Raw genomic sequence first — 12,736 nt, forward strand, 5'->3', positions numbered from 1 at the left:
ACCATCTTATATCTACAGTTTATTACTTTTCGTTTGTGTGTGTGTTTCAAGTCTTAGGAGCAGAGACTAAGCCAGCTGAAGAGGTATTGTGGCAGGAGAATAATGCCCCCCCCCCACAATGATTTCTGTGAATATGCTGTGTTATCTATGAATATGCTGTGTTACGTAGTGAGGAATTAAAGTTGCTAATCAGCTGACCTTAAAATAAGATCATCCTAAACTCTCCAGGTGAGATCAGCATAACCACAGGAGTCCTTTAAATGAGGAAAGAGGCAGAAGAATCATTGCGATGTAACGTGAGGAGACAAGGAATGCAAACACCTTGTGCTGTGCTGTGCTTAGTTGCTCAGTCGTGTCTGACTCTTTGTGACCCCGTGGACTGTAGCCTGTCAGGCTCCTCTGTCCATGGGGATTCTCCAGGCAAGAATACTGGAGTGGGTTGCCATGCCCTCCTCCAGGGGATCTTCCCAACCCAGGGATTGAACCCAGGTCTCTCTCATTGCAGGCAGATTCTTTACCATCTGAGCCACCAGGGAAGCCCCACAAACAACTTGTAGAAGTCAGAAAAGTAACCTGCCAACACCTTAAGTTCGGCCTCAGGATCCATTTTAAACTTCTGAACTCTATAACTTTTTATAAATTTGTATTGTTTTAAACCAAAGTGTGGCAATTTATTATACCAGTTACAGGGAATTACTACTGATGTGTAGATTTACCATCTCAAACTAGGATAAAGATTTTAAAAAGGGACAAGGCTGTTTATGGTCCACATGTATTAATAATTCTAAGATTGAAAACATATGCCTATACAAAAACTGGTACATAGATGTTCAGAGCAGCATCATTCTTGATAACTAAAGAGTGCGAACAACCTAAATGTCCATTATCCGTTTTGTTTAATGAATAAAGTGTGGTACATCTATACAATAGAATACTATTCATCCATAAAAAGAAAGGAAGTACTGATACCTGCTACTACATGGATGAACCCAAAGACATTATGTTAAAGAGGTCAGTCACAAGAGACCACATAGGTTGGAGTCTCATTCATATGAAATGTTGAAAATAGATACTCCATAGAGGCAGAAAGTAGATTAGTTGTTACCAGAAGCTGAGAGCAGGGGACAGAAGAAGGGAATAACTGCTAATGGGAACATGATTCCATTGGGGGACAGTAATAATGCTCTAAAATTAGATAGTACCAATGGTTGCACAACTCTGTGAATATACTGTGCATGTGTCTATGCTAAGTTGCTTCAATTGTGTCCAACTCTGTGCAGCCCTATGAACTGTAGCCCACCAGGCTCCTCTGTTCCCAGGATCCTCCAGGTAAGAATACTGGAGTGGATTGCCATTCCCTTCTCTAGGGGATCTTCCCAACCCAGGGATCGAACTGATGTGTCTTATGTCTAACCTGCATTGGCAGGCAGGTTCTTTACCACTAGCACCACCTGGGAAGCCCCAGGTGAATATACTAAAAAGCACTAAATTATATATGCTAAAATACTGAATGCTAAGGTATGTGAATTATATACAACTGTATCTCATGAAAGCTGTTATTAATAAAAATATGAAATAATCCACATTTGGGGACATGTACTGGTGATCAGTTATTGAGTTCTGATGTAAATTTTGGAGGTACAATTTTCCCTGGGCAAGATGAACAATGGAATTTCCTTTTTAATCATTTGGGAAGCTGAGATTTTTTCTAATAAATTGAACCTGAATTTCCCATTTTACAAAAGGCAACAAGAACACCAATTACACAAATGCACACTCACATACTCGAGGAAAGAATTGTCACAAACTCTACAGAAGGTGAATAATACAGGACCCAAACAAACACTTCCCAACACAAATGGGCCTTAACCTCAGACACACATCAGAACCAACTGGCAAAAATGCCCAAATAGCACTTCGAGATCAAAAGAGAAGGTAGCTGGGTGCACACCGGTGGACTTAACTGGATCTTGGAGTTCATCAGCTCGTCCAAAGGCATCTTTCCGTTCCACCAAGGAAAAGCGTACCTTGGTCACCAGAGCCAAGCAGGGGAGAAACAGCGAGGATCCCCAAACGAATGGTTTTAGAAGCTGCTAGGAACACCCTCTCAAACCCCTCCAGGGCCAGCAAGCCACAAGCAGCGGCTGATTGCAACCATCTGGATGCAATGTCACGGTGGCAGCTCCGCTCAGAAAACTCCATAAGCCAGATATCGCGAGAGCTCATCCTCACGTTGGCGCCAAAATCTGTTAGCAAAAGTGAGTCCAGCTGCTCACAGTTCAAAAGTCAGTAAAGACGCGAGGTTAGTGGAAAGGCAAGTTTGCTTTATTTTGAAGACTGGCAACTGGAGGGCGGGAGTGGAATGGGCAGGATGGACTCCTGTCCAAAGGCTGACTCCCCTTCCCCACTGACAATCAGTGGGCAAGAGATTTTTTAGATGGAGGCAAGGAAGGGGTCCGTGCAGAAACAGCACAGTCGGCTCTGATGCTCAGGTTGAAATTAGTCGTGCAGTGGTCTGATCAGTGTTATTTGATTGTTTCAAGAATAGTTAATCATCAGTTCCAGGATCCGTTTGTTCCATTTGGGGGGGGCCAGTTCTTGGAATTGTGGTGGCTTATGTCATGACTATAGTCTGGTCATCGTGTAGTTAACTTCTTCCACCCGATGGGAGTTTCTGTATCTAGAAGACAGCTCCCAGCATATAGCTCAGAGTATTATTGATAGCCCTTGAGAAGAAACTAAACATCTTTAACTTTGTTTAATGACAAAACTATTACTGTTTGGTCTAGTTTGACCATTTTCCTTTGTTTCGCTAATTAAACGTATTGTTTGGCTAAAGTTTGTCCACAGACAAGGGCAAGCTGAGAACATGGCAGGCAAGGATCATAGGGTCCTGCTCCATTTCACTTGTATGTTAGTTAGGTAAAAACTCTTGCACAGAAGAGTTATGCACAGACCTAGAAGTAAATGCCTTTCAGACTGAGTGATCCACAGAAGAAGGATTGAAACTTTCTCTTCCCAACTCTGGAAAGAAGTTACAATTTAGGACATTTTACAGTGATATTGTGACACGACAAATTGTAATTGACTTTCAGATAACAGATTTCAGCTTTTTAATGCCCCCCAGGCGTGTGATCAAACATTAATACACACTTTGTGGAATCTGATTACTTAATTAAAACCTAGAGTTCTGTGATAGTCTAAAACTTCTGAATTTTTTCTCTGGCAAAAACATCATAATATGACATGAGCCACACAATTTCATGATAATCAGTTCAGGACTGCAGATGTTATTAATGCATTTTTATGGTTGCTGTTAACATATAATTAAGTACTATGACTGATACTCATAAAGTAAATTTCCAACAAAGATTGACTGATTGATTTATTGATGAGATTTTAGTAGCAAATTCAAGAAGAAAAATTTTTGAGAAAACAGTGGAATAATCTAATGAAACTGATAAAGTTACACTGAAAAATACAAAACCTCCACATTAATTTTTGTTTTGTGTGTATCTGTCTTTTTCTACTTTCGGTGTGAAACCACCTTAACTTTCATCCAGAGGGTCTGATACAGCTTATTAAAATTTCCCTTTTCTGGCAGAAGATGTGAGCTTCTATTGCCCTCTTAGCAAGGTTGCTTTTTCAGAACTGGGCTCCCACTCAAATGTTTATACATGTCATTGTTAATGGTGTCTCATCTTTATAGGAAAGGGAGGCAACATGGTCAGCTGGCAAAAGTTCATGCATCTCTTTAACAGCATAGAATTGTTGCAAGGAAGGGATTTCTAGCCATTGACATCATTGCTCAGTGCATCCTGCATCTAGACAGGGCCACATGATCGACTTCTGACTAATAGAAGCTACATGGAAGACAGGTGTATCCCTTGCAGACTTGGCTCATCCTCCATACTCTCTGACCCCTCATCTGCTAACTTAGGACTTTTTGGAAACCATAGATAGAAGATAGCAGATCCTCCATCATCCTAGTCTCTGAATCACTCTGTGGAGCAGAGAACCCCCTCCCTTTCCCTGTATTGTGGACTTTACAGAAATCAGAAATACATGTTTGTTGGCTTAACCCATTGAGTTTTGGAGTTTATTCATTACAGCAGCAAGTATTCCTGTAAGAAATACTAAGGTTCACTATTATACATTGAAGTCCGAGAAGAATACCTGGCACCTGGGAGACCCTCTAGAAGGGCAAAGAAAAGTGCCATGTAAGAACAATTCCTTTGTCTTCTGGGGAAGTCATTGTCTTTCCTCTCAATCAACCAGAACTCAAATCCTCCCTACATTATTCCCTTAAAAAAAAAAAACTTTTATACCAGGTGTCCTCAAACTTTTTTCTGTAAAGGGCAGATAGTAAATAGTTCAGGCTGTGTGGGCCACACAGTCTCTGTCCCAACTACTCAACTCTGTCCTGGCCATAAACAGTCTTAAATGAATAAGTGTGGCTGGGTTCTAATAAGACATCATTTTCAAAGATAGTCTGTAGGCTAGATTTGGTTCATAGGCTGCAGTGTACCAAGACTGATCTTATACATTAATCATTTTCTATGATTAGATTGAACTTTTCCCCAAACATTTATCTATTCTTCAATTTTCCTGTTTTGGAGCCTCAATATGGATATGTAAAGGACAAGTAGATACTCTATTGGGATATTTTATGACTATTGGAATTTAGGCATATGCAGAAAAAAATCAGTGTAAGGGAACTTTGGATTTGGGAAATGTTTTCTAAGAAGGAGAGGAAGAAAAAAATGATTCCTGACATGGAGTGGAGGATGCACTAACGTAAGGATAAAATAAAATCAACATTGGATAATTAATAGGCAATAAATTGAAGACATGTGCTGCACTTATTCATCCACTGAAAATATTTGTTTTTGTCTCTTTGCTCCAGACCTAGGGATTATAATGTGAAAAAGACAAACATGGTACCATTTCAGAAATGATGGTTTAAATGGGGAGATACACATTTAACAAGTAATTACTACAAAGGGTGAAGAATGTAGGGACCTGGTGGTTACAGGGTAAAAACCAGAGCCTAACTAGGAAGAAGGGATTGTGAGAGTGAGAAGATGCTGGAAAGTGATGGCAGTGGGAGGAAACTGACGGATGGCTTTGGAGTCTGGAGAAGACCGTTGAACACAAATGTACACAACTTTGAAAGGCCAGTGGCAGATCTTGAGGTAGGGAATGACAGTTGAAAAATTTGGAGGTTTTTAAGAATATTTTAAAAAATTTCAATGAGCTGTCAGATTAACTAAGAGGGTGAGGTGGTGAGGTGGGGAATGGATGGATGGAGGGTGGAGGGCAGCAAAGGGTGGAAGATGGCTGTAACGGGGTAGCAATTTTAAAATGAGGAGTTTGGTTGTGTTTAGAAAAGGAAAGACCTCTCTAGGTAATGCAGTTTGAGCTACACAATGAACTTGTGTCAATGTCTAGGGACCCTCCAGATAAGAAGGTGTAAGGTCACAAGGTTAAGATAAAAGCCTGAAGGAAAATCGTCTGTTACTCGTGAAAGCAATAACAGGAATGCTCTGTTGGAGGTTTGTGTGAACTCACTAACAAGTATCCAAAAGATCCATAAGGAATCACCTTGTCTGGAGCACGGAATGCAGGACAGAGTGACTGAGTAGAGCCAGGGCCAGAAACACAGGTTGGAGCCAGATGGCAGGAGGCGTTGAATGCCTGGATCAGAGGCAATATCGTCAGGAACCACTGTGGGGTCCTGAGTAGCCAGAGCAGGATCTGAGCCGACAAGTTTTAGGAAACTAAGAAGAAATTAGAGAGGAATAGCCTCGAGGGAAGGAAAACAGGTAAGCGACTCTGTGAATAAGAGACTCCATGAATGGTCCAGGTAAGGAAGGGCTGGGAGAGGAGATGAACAGGGTTATATTGCATTGTGAAACTGCTTCCCTTCTCCGCAAACTCCTCAGAGTTAAATGCGGCATCTGTTCAGCTGCCTGTGGCCCCATTTTTTACTAGATGGAAAACAGCACTGTATTCACCAGCTGCTGACAATGTCTTTCCTTGTGCTCTGCTATGTTTTAATTATGCTTGACATTCATCCCACACTTTTACCCAGCGGCAGCAAAATGAAGAAATGCCACTTCATTGGAAGTCAAATGAAAGTGAGGACACATGCAATTATACAGTAATAGATTATTACTCAAAAACCAGGAGCTTTCTAGGTTTAATGTACCAGTGGCTCCCTACCTACCGCCCACTCCTGTATCTTGTTTTGATTCAATTGTAAGAAGCCTCAGCCTATAATTTAATTACAGTCATCCATCATAAAACAGTAACAGTTTTAAAAGAACAAGGAATCCAAAAACTACACTAGGAATCAGGTGGTGCCTTTTTATTATGGAACATTTCAACCATATACCAAAGTAGAGAGACTAGTATAATAAACCCCTGAATGCATCAGTTTCTACAATTATCATCGCATTGTGCAACTTCCTTCATTTATAATCCCACCTACTTTTACCCTTCATCCCCAATCTGGATTACTTTAAAGCAAATCTTCAGCATCCTTTTATTTCACCTATAGGGACTTCAAAATGTATCTTTTAAAGGGAAATTTTTATTTTAATGCAGGCACAAAACCATCACAATGCCTAAAATAAAAATAACAATTATTCTTCAATATCATTAAATATGTGATCATGGTTTAAATTTCTCCAGCTGTCTTATAATATTTATCTGATATATTTTCTTTCTTATTCAAATGAAGATGCAACAAGACACATGACAAGAGGTCAATATAGCTCTTGTCTCGTTTAATTTATAGATTCTCCACTTTTTTGTTTCCTATTTATTTATGGAACAAACAAGGTAATTTGTCATGTATAGTTTCCCACCTTATAGATTTACTGACTAGTCATGTGTATCATTTACTTTGGTGCCTGGTTTTCCAATAAACTGATAATTGGGCCCAGAGGCTTGATCAGAATTGGTTTTACTATTTTTGCAAGAGTATTTCACGAGTGGTCCCGAATTTTTTCATATCACATCAGTAGGCTTTATGTCTTGTCTCTTCTTTTGGTGATATTAAGAGAAATTAATGGGTTAATGGGTTTTCAACCTGATCCAACTATTATAAAGTTCTCCACTAGTTATCTCGAAGCAAAAGTATATAAAATAAAAATAGAACAAATGTTTGATGGTTTTAAAAATGCCTGTTATTAGGAACTCATGGATTAAAAAAAAATCTGATGTGTTTCAATACATAGATATCATATATTTTGAATGGACAAATTATTCCACCTTTCTCAAAGTCAGATGCCTCAAAATATCTTCTTCTTTTTCACTTTCCTTTAGGTTTTTTTTTGATAGCTTCCTTGATTTTTGGCAGAAGAGGCTCTTTTGGTATTTATCTGAGTCTGGATTCAGCCATTTACTCCAACAACCCTGTTTCCTTTAGTGGTAAATGGTATTTAGAAACCACAGTCTAAGCATAAAGGTGCTTATTGCCACAGGCCTTTCAAAGGACAGAACTAGGATTTTTTTTTTTCCAAGAAAAAAATGGTTTCATGAGTATGAACTAATATTATAATAAATTTACAATTTTTTATTTAACTTATTTTCTTTTATAGTTGTATCTCCTTTCTCATATACTGTGAATTTTGGTTTCTAATGATATTCAGTTAACAAAATTATTTCTTTTCCTGATTCTAACAATATACAGTTTCAAAATAATCATGATTATTACTAAAAATATGAATTGATATTTTACCCTTGTCTTTCATCAAAGGCTGAGATACGACACAACCATATGCATGCACAGTGTTCTCTGCAGGGTGATAGTCCTTACGTGGGCTTCCCTGGTATCTCAGCTGATAAAGAATCCACTTGCAATGCAGGAGACCCCAGTTTGATTCCTGGGTTGGGAAGAAACCCTGGCGACAGGAATGGCTACCCACTCCAGTATTCTTGGGCTTCCCTGATGGCTCAGTTGGTAAAGAATCCACCTGCAATGAGGGAGACCTGGGTTTGATCCCTGGATCGGGAAGATCTCCTTAAGGAGAGCATGGCAACCCACTCCAGTATTGTTGCCCCCAGACAAAGGAGCCTGGTGGACGATAGTCCATGGGGTGGCAAAGAGTTGGACAAAACTGAGTAACTAAGCACAGCACAGCATTCCTGATGTATTCCTCCTGGAGTTCGAGAAAAAGTTTGGTCCTAGCTGGTATACAGTATTTTACAAGATGATTCTTGTAGAATAACATCTTTCATATCCTGTTTTTTCCATGACTGTTGGGAAACTTAAAACTTGAATTCATGTCTGACGTAGCTTTTCTTAACTTGGATTTTCTAGTTTATTTCTTCACCATCTCTCCAAAGTCACTGTCTTTGCTGCCATCAGTTCTCATTTAAATGACTACAGTCATTACTAACCACTGTCTCAACTTCCTCTTCTAGTTCTTACTCCACACTGCTTGGAGTAATTTTTCCAAAACCCAGATGTGGTGATCCAACACACAAAAGCGATCTCTCTGATGGTTCAGAGCTTTCCACAGTCCCTTTCAAGGTCACCTGCAAGCATTCAGGCTAGAGACTAAGTTAGGTAAACATGCTTATATAAAATTACAATTTGAAATACTTCAAAAACATGGATAGAAAAAGAGGAAAATGTCTAGAGGGCAGGTAAAGAATATATGGTTCCAGACTTTTATTTATGACTAGATATTTTTTAGTAATGTACATATAGAAGCATATAAAACTAATGTGTATGGAACTTGGAACAAATTATTCAACAAATTATTTGACACTCACTTATTCAACAAATGAGAGATATCTAGGTATGGATCTTGAATTGGTGACTCACTGGCCAAATTCAGCCATTAGCCAGGCTTAGCTTCTTATGGGCAGCATTTTAAGTTTATTTTTAGATGGACCATTTGTAAAGTCTTTATTGAATATGTTACATTACTGCTTCTGTTTTATGTTTTGGTTTTTTGGTGGTGAGGCATGTGGACTACCAGGGATCAAACCTGCACCCGCTACATTGGAAGTCAACGTCTTAACCACTGGACCACCAGGAAGTCCCTGGACAGCATTTTAGCATTGCACCTGGAGTCCTTCTACATAGACACCTACTGACAGCTGTACTACAGCTGACCACTCTGCTCACAGTCCACCACATTCATTTCAGCGACTGCAAGGCCCCAGTGGGCTTAGGACTTATCATTCTCTGGTTCAGTTCAGTCACTCAGCCATGTCCGACTATTTGCGACCCCATGAATTGCAGCACGCCAGGCCTCCCTGTCCATCACCAACTCCTGGAGTTCACTCAGACTCATGTCCGTCAAGTCGGTGATGCCATCCAGCCATCTCATCCTCTGTCGTCCCCTTCTCCTTCTGCCCCCAATCCCTCCCAGCATCAGAGTCTTTTCCAATGAGTCAACTCTTCGCATGAGGTGGCCAAAGTACTGGAGTTTCAGCTTTAGCATCAGTCCTTCCAAAGAAATCCCAGAGCTGATCTCCTTCAGAATGGACTGGTTGGATCTCCTTGCAGTCCAAGGGACTCTCAAGAGTCTTTTCCAACACCACAGTTCAAAAGCATCAATTCTTCGGTGCTCAGCTTTCTTCACAGTCCAACTCTCACATCCATACATGACCACTGGAAAAACCATAGCCTTGACTAGACGGACCTTTGTTGGCAAAGTAATGTCTCTGCTTTTCAATATGCTACCTAGGTTGGTCATAACTTTTATTCCAAGGAGTAAGCATCTTTTAATTTCATGGCTGCAGTCACCATCTGCAGTGATTTTGGAGCCCCAGAAGATAAAGTCTGACACTGTTTCCACTGCTTCCCCATCTATCTCCCATGAAATGATGGGACCAGATGCCATGATCTTCATTTTCTGAATGTTGAGCTTTAAGCCAACTTTTTCACTCTCCCCTTTCACTTTCATCAAGAGGCTTTTTAGTTCCTCTTCACTTGGGGTCCTTCTCATAATAATTGATTTTGTCTCCCCAGTACTAGTGCTGTGTCTGCTTCTCATATCCTTTCCAGGTTTTACTCTAAATGTGCCTGAAATTCCAGAGGAAAGGACTGTTTTCCTACCAATCTAAATATGAAGTAAACAAATAAAGTAATAAATCAATAGGTAAAGTAATTAGAACAACATTTCTGATCAGGTGGCATTTAAACTGAGATTTGAAGCTGGAGGAGTGAGCTAGGCAAAGCACCAAAGTCTATTCTAAGAGAAGAAACAGCAAGTGCAAAAGGGCCTGCAGCAAAGAAGAGGCTGATGCGTTAGATCAGCTTGATGGAGGCTCAGTCAGAAAGAGCAAGAATGACCGTGATGTTGAAAACATTGCCAGAGTTTGGAATGTAAAGCACCTCTAGACCCCAGTAAGGAGTCTGGGTTTTATTTAACAAGTGGTAAGAACCCTTTCAGAGTTTTGAGTAGGAGATGATGTATGTGATCCTAGTTTTGACCACTGCCCGAGAATAAATTATTGGAGAGCCAAGGAAAGAAGCTGAGAGCGTTGCTAGGAGGCTGCTGCATCTCACAAGGTGAAGGATGCTGGTCGTTAGACCAGGTGCAGTGGTGGGGGTGGAGAAAGTGAGTGGATGAACGTGATACAAGTTTGGAGGATGAACTGACAGGAATTGCTGCTTGGCTGGTCGTGAAGGCACTAGAGAAGGAGTATTCAAGGATCACTGCCAGGGTTAAGGAGTTATTAACTGAGCAGGTGATGGTACCATTTTCCAGGAAAGGCAGGGGGGTGAGGTGGGGGTGGGACATGAATTAAGTCACATGGTGGTAGTGGGGGAAGGGAGAGCCTGACTCCTTCTGCAATTGTCTGGTGTGAAATCCACTGGTCATTCACGGAAATGGGATTCAGAGAAGTTCCTCCCTGGAGACCTTGGCTAAAGATGAAATGTCAAGACTTAGTGAGAGTGTGGACAGAAAAGAGGAGGAGGAACACAACTGAAGATCAGTGACCTGCAATAATAGGAGCTGGAGAAAAGCAGGAAGAGTCAAAGAAAGAGCCCATTTTCTTGGGCTCCAAAATCACTGTGGATGGTGACTGCAGCCATAACATTAAAAGATATTTTCTTCTTGGAAGGAAAGTTACAACAAACCTAGACAGTGTATTGCTTCCCAGGTGGCGCTAGTGGTAAAGAACCTACCTGCCAATGCAGGAGACGTTAAGAGATGCTGTTCTATCCCTGGGTTGGGAAGATCCCCTAAAGGAGCACATGGCAACCTACTCCAGTATTCTTGCTTGGAGAATCCCATGGAAAGAGGAGCCTGGTGGGTTACTGTGCATAGAATTGCACATAGGTTGCAAAGAATTGGACATGACGGAGGTAACTTAGCCACAAACAGTGTATTAAAAAGCAGAACCATCACTTTGCCAGCAAAGGTCCATCGAGTCAAAGCTATTGTTTTTCCAGTAGTCATGCATGGATGTGAGAGTTCGACCATAAAGATAGCTGAGCACTAAAGAACTGCTTTTGAATTGTGGTGCTGGAGAAGACTCTTGGGAGTCCCTTGGACTGCAAGGAGATCACACCAGTCAATTCTAAATGAAATCAACCCTGAATATTCGTTGGAAGGACTGATGCTGAAGCTGAAGCTCTAATACTTTGGTCACCTGATGCGAAGAACCAATTCATTGGAAAAAACCCTGATGCTGGGTAAGATTAAAGGCCAAAGGAGAAGGCGGCAGCAGAGGATGAGATGGTTGGAAAGCGTCACTGACTCAATGGATATGAATTTGAGCAAACTCTGGGAGACAGTGAAGGACAGGAAAACCTAGAGTGCTATAGTCCATGAGGTCGCAAGTCATATGTGACTTAGCAACGGAACAACAACACACAAGGAAAATGTCTTGAGGAGGAACAGCTGGACTGGAAGAAACAGCACAGGGAGAGTGTGACATCACCAGAGCCACACAGGAAGAAGGCATCGTCACCCTCGTTGAATGATGCTCAGAGGACAAGGAAGGTGAAGATAGAAAACCAACCGTAGAGTATCACCAACTGTGGGTCCTTGGTACCTCGAACAGAACAGCTTTGGTAAGTGGCAACACAGAAGCCAGTCGGGAAGAGGTTGAAGAGAACATGTGCGGAGAAGATGTTGATGATGGATGAAGCAAGTACCTGAGCTTCTCGGTAAGTAGCTCTGCATGTCTGCTGTGAGCTCCTCGGAGAGCTTAGAGAAGCATGCAATAGTGCAGGGAGAGTTTATGCTACTTTCAGCACCTCTTTCCATTTGAGAAAGTCACCCTTGTCCCTGGTTGAGTCACTGCTGGTGTTTTTCAACCAGCTACTCTTGTCAGAGATAGTTTTCCAACGTGGCTGTCATTCTGCTCGTCCATGTACTTCAGGGCCCAGGGTTATATCAAGATGGTATGTTGGTGTCTGTACAAGTTGAACTGATTTAAAACTTGGGCTTGGTAAGAGAGTCTCTCGAGATATAACACCTGCCTTCTCCTGGCAGGCTTGAGGTGGGGAAACAAATCATACACAGCAAATATCATTTACACCATCTTAACACGTTCATAGGGCACTCACAAAATCCTAACAAAGGGGTGGAGAATGCACGTGGGACACAGAAGCTCATAAAATGGGAAATATATCATCATTTTAAGAATGGATGATCTTTGTAATACATCAGCAGGCTAAATGACACACCCACAGTCACCATGACAGTTCCAAGCCTGGCCACCAAAGACCAAAAAGTAGGCGGTGGCCCAATTTCTG

The 12,736-nt window shown here is 41.2% G+C and overlaps 1 long non-coding RNA gene across 7 annotated transcripts in view; it reads right to left on the reverse strand.

Annotated features, from left to right (window-relative positions):
- Positions 1 to 2,196, reverse strand: part of LOC129635212 (uncharacterized) — a 149,161-nt gene extending 146,965 nt beyond the window's left edge. For 6 of the 7 annotated variants that reach the window (XR_008706155.1, XR_008706157.1, XR_008706156.1 and 3 more), the window contains exon 1: positions 1,952 to 2,196. This is a non-coding gene — a long non-coding RNA (uncharacterized LOC129635212). The remainder of the gene's footprint in view (positions 1 to 1,951) is intronic. The other variant, XR_008706153.1, reaches the window with a different exon arrangement.
- Positions 2,197 to 12,736: the final 10,540 nt, after the last annotated feature.

Source organism: Bubalus kerabau, chromosome 20, assembly GCF_029407905.1.
Source record: "Bubalus kerabau isolate K-KA32 ecotype Philippines breed swamp buffalo chromosome 20, PCC_UOA_SB_1v2, whole genome shotgun sequence".
NCBI classification, from domain to species: Eukaryota; Metazoa; Chordata; class Mammalia; order Artiodactyla; family Bovidae; genus Bubalus; species Bubalus kerabau.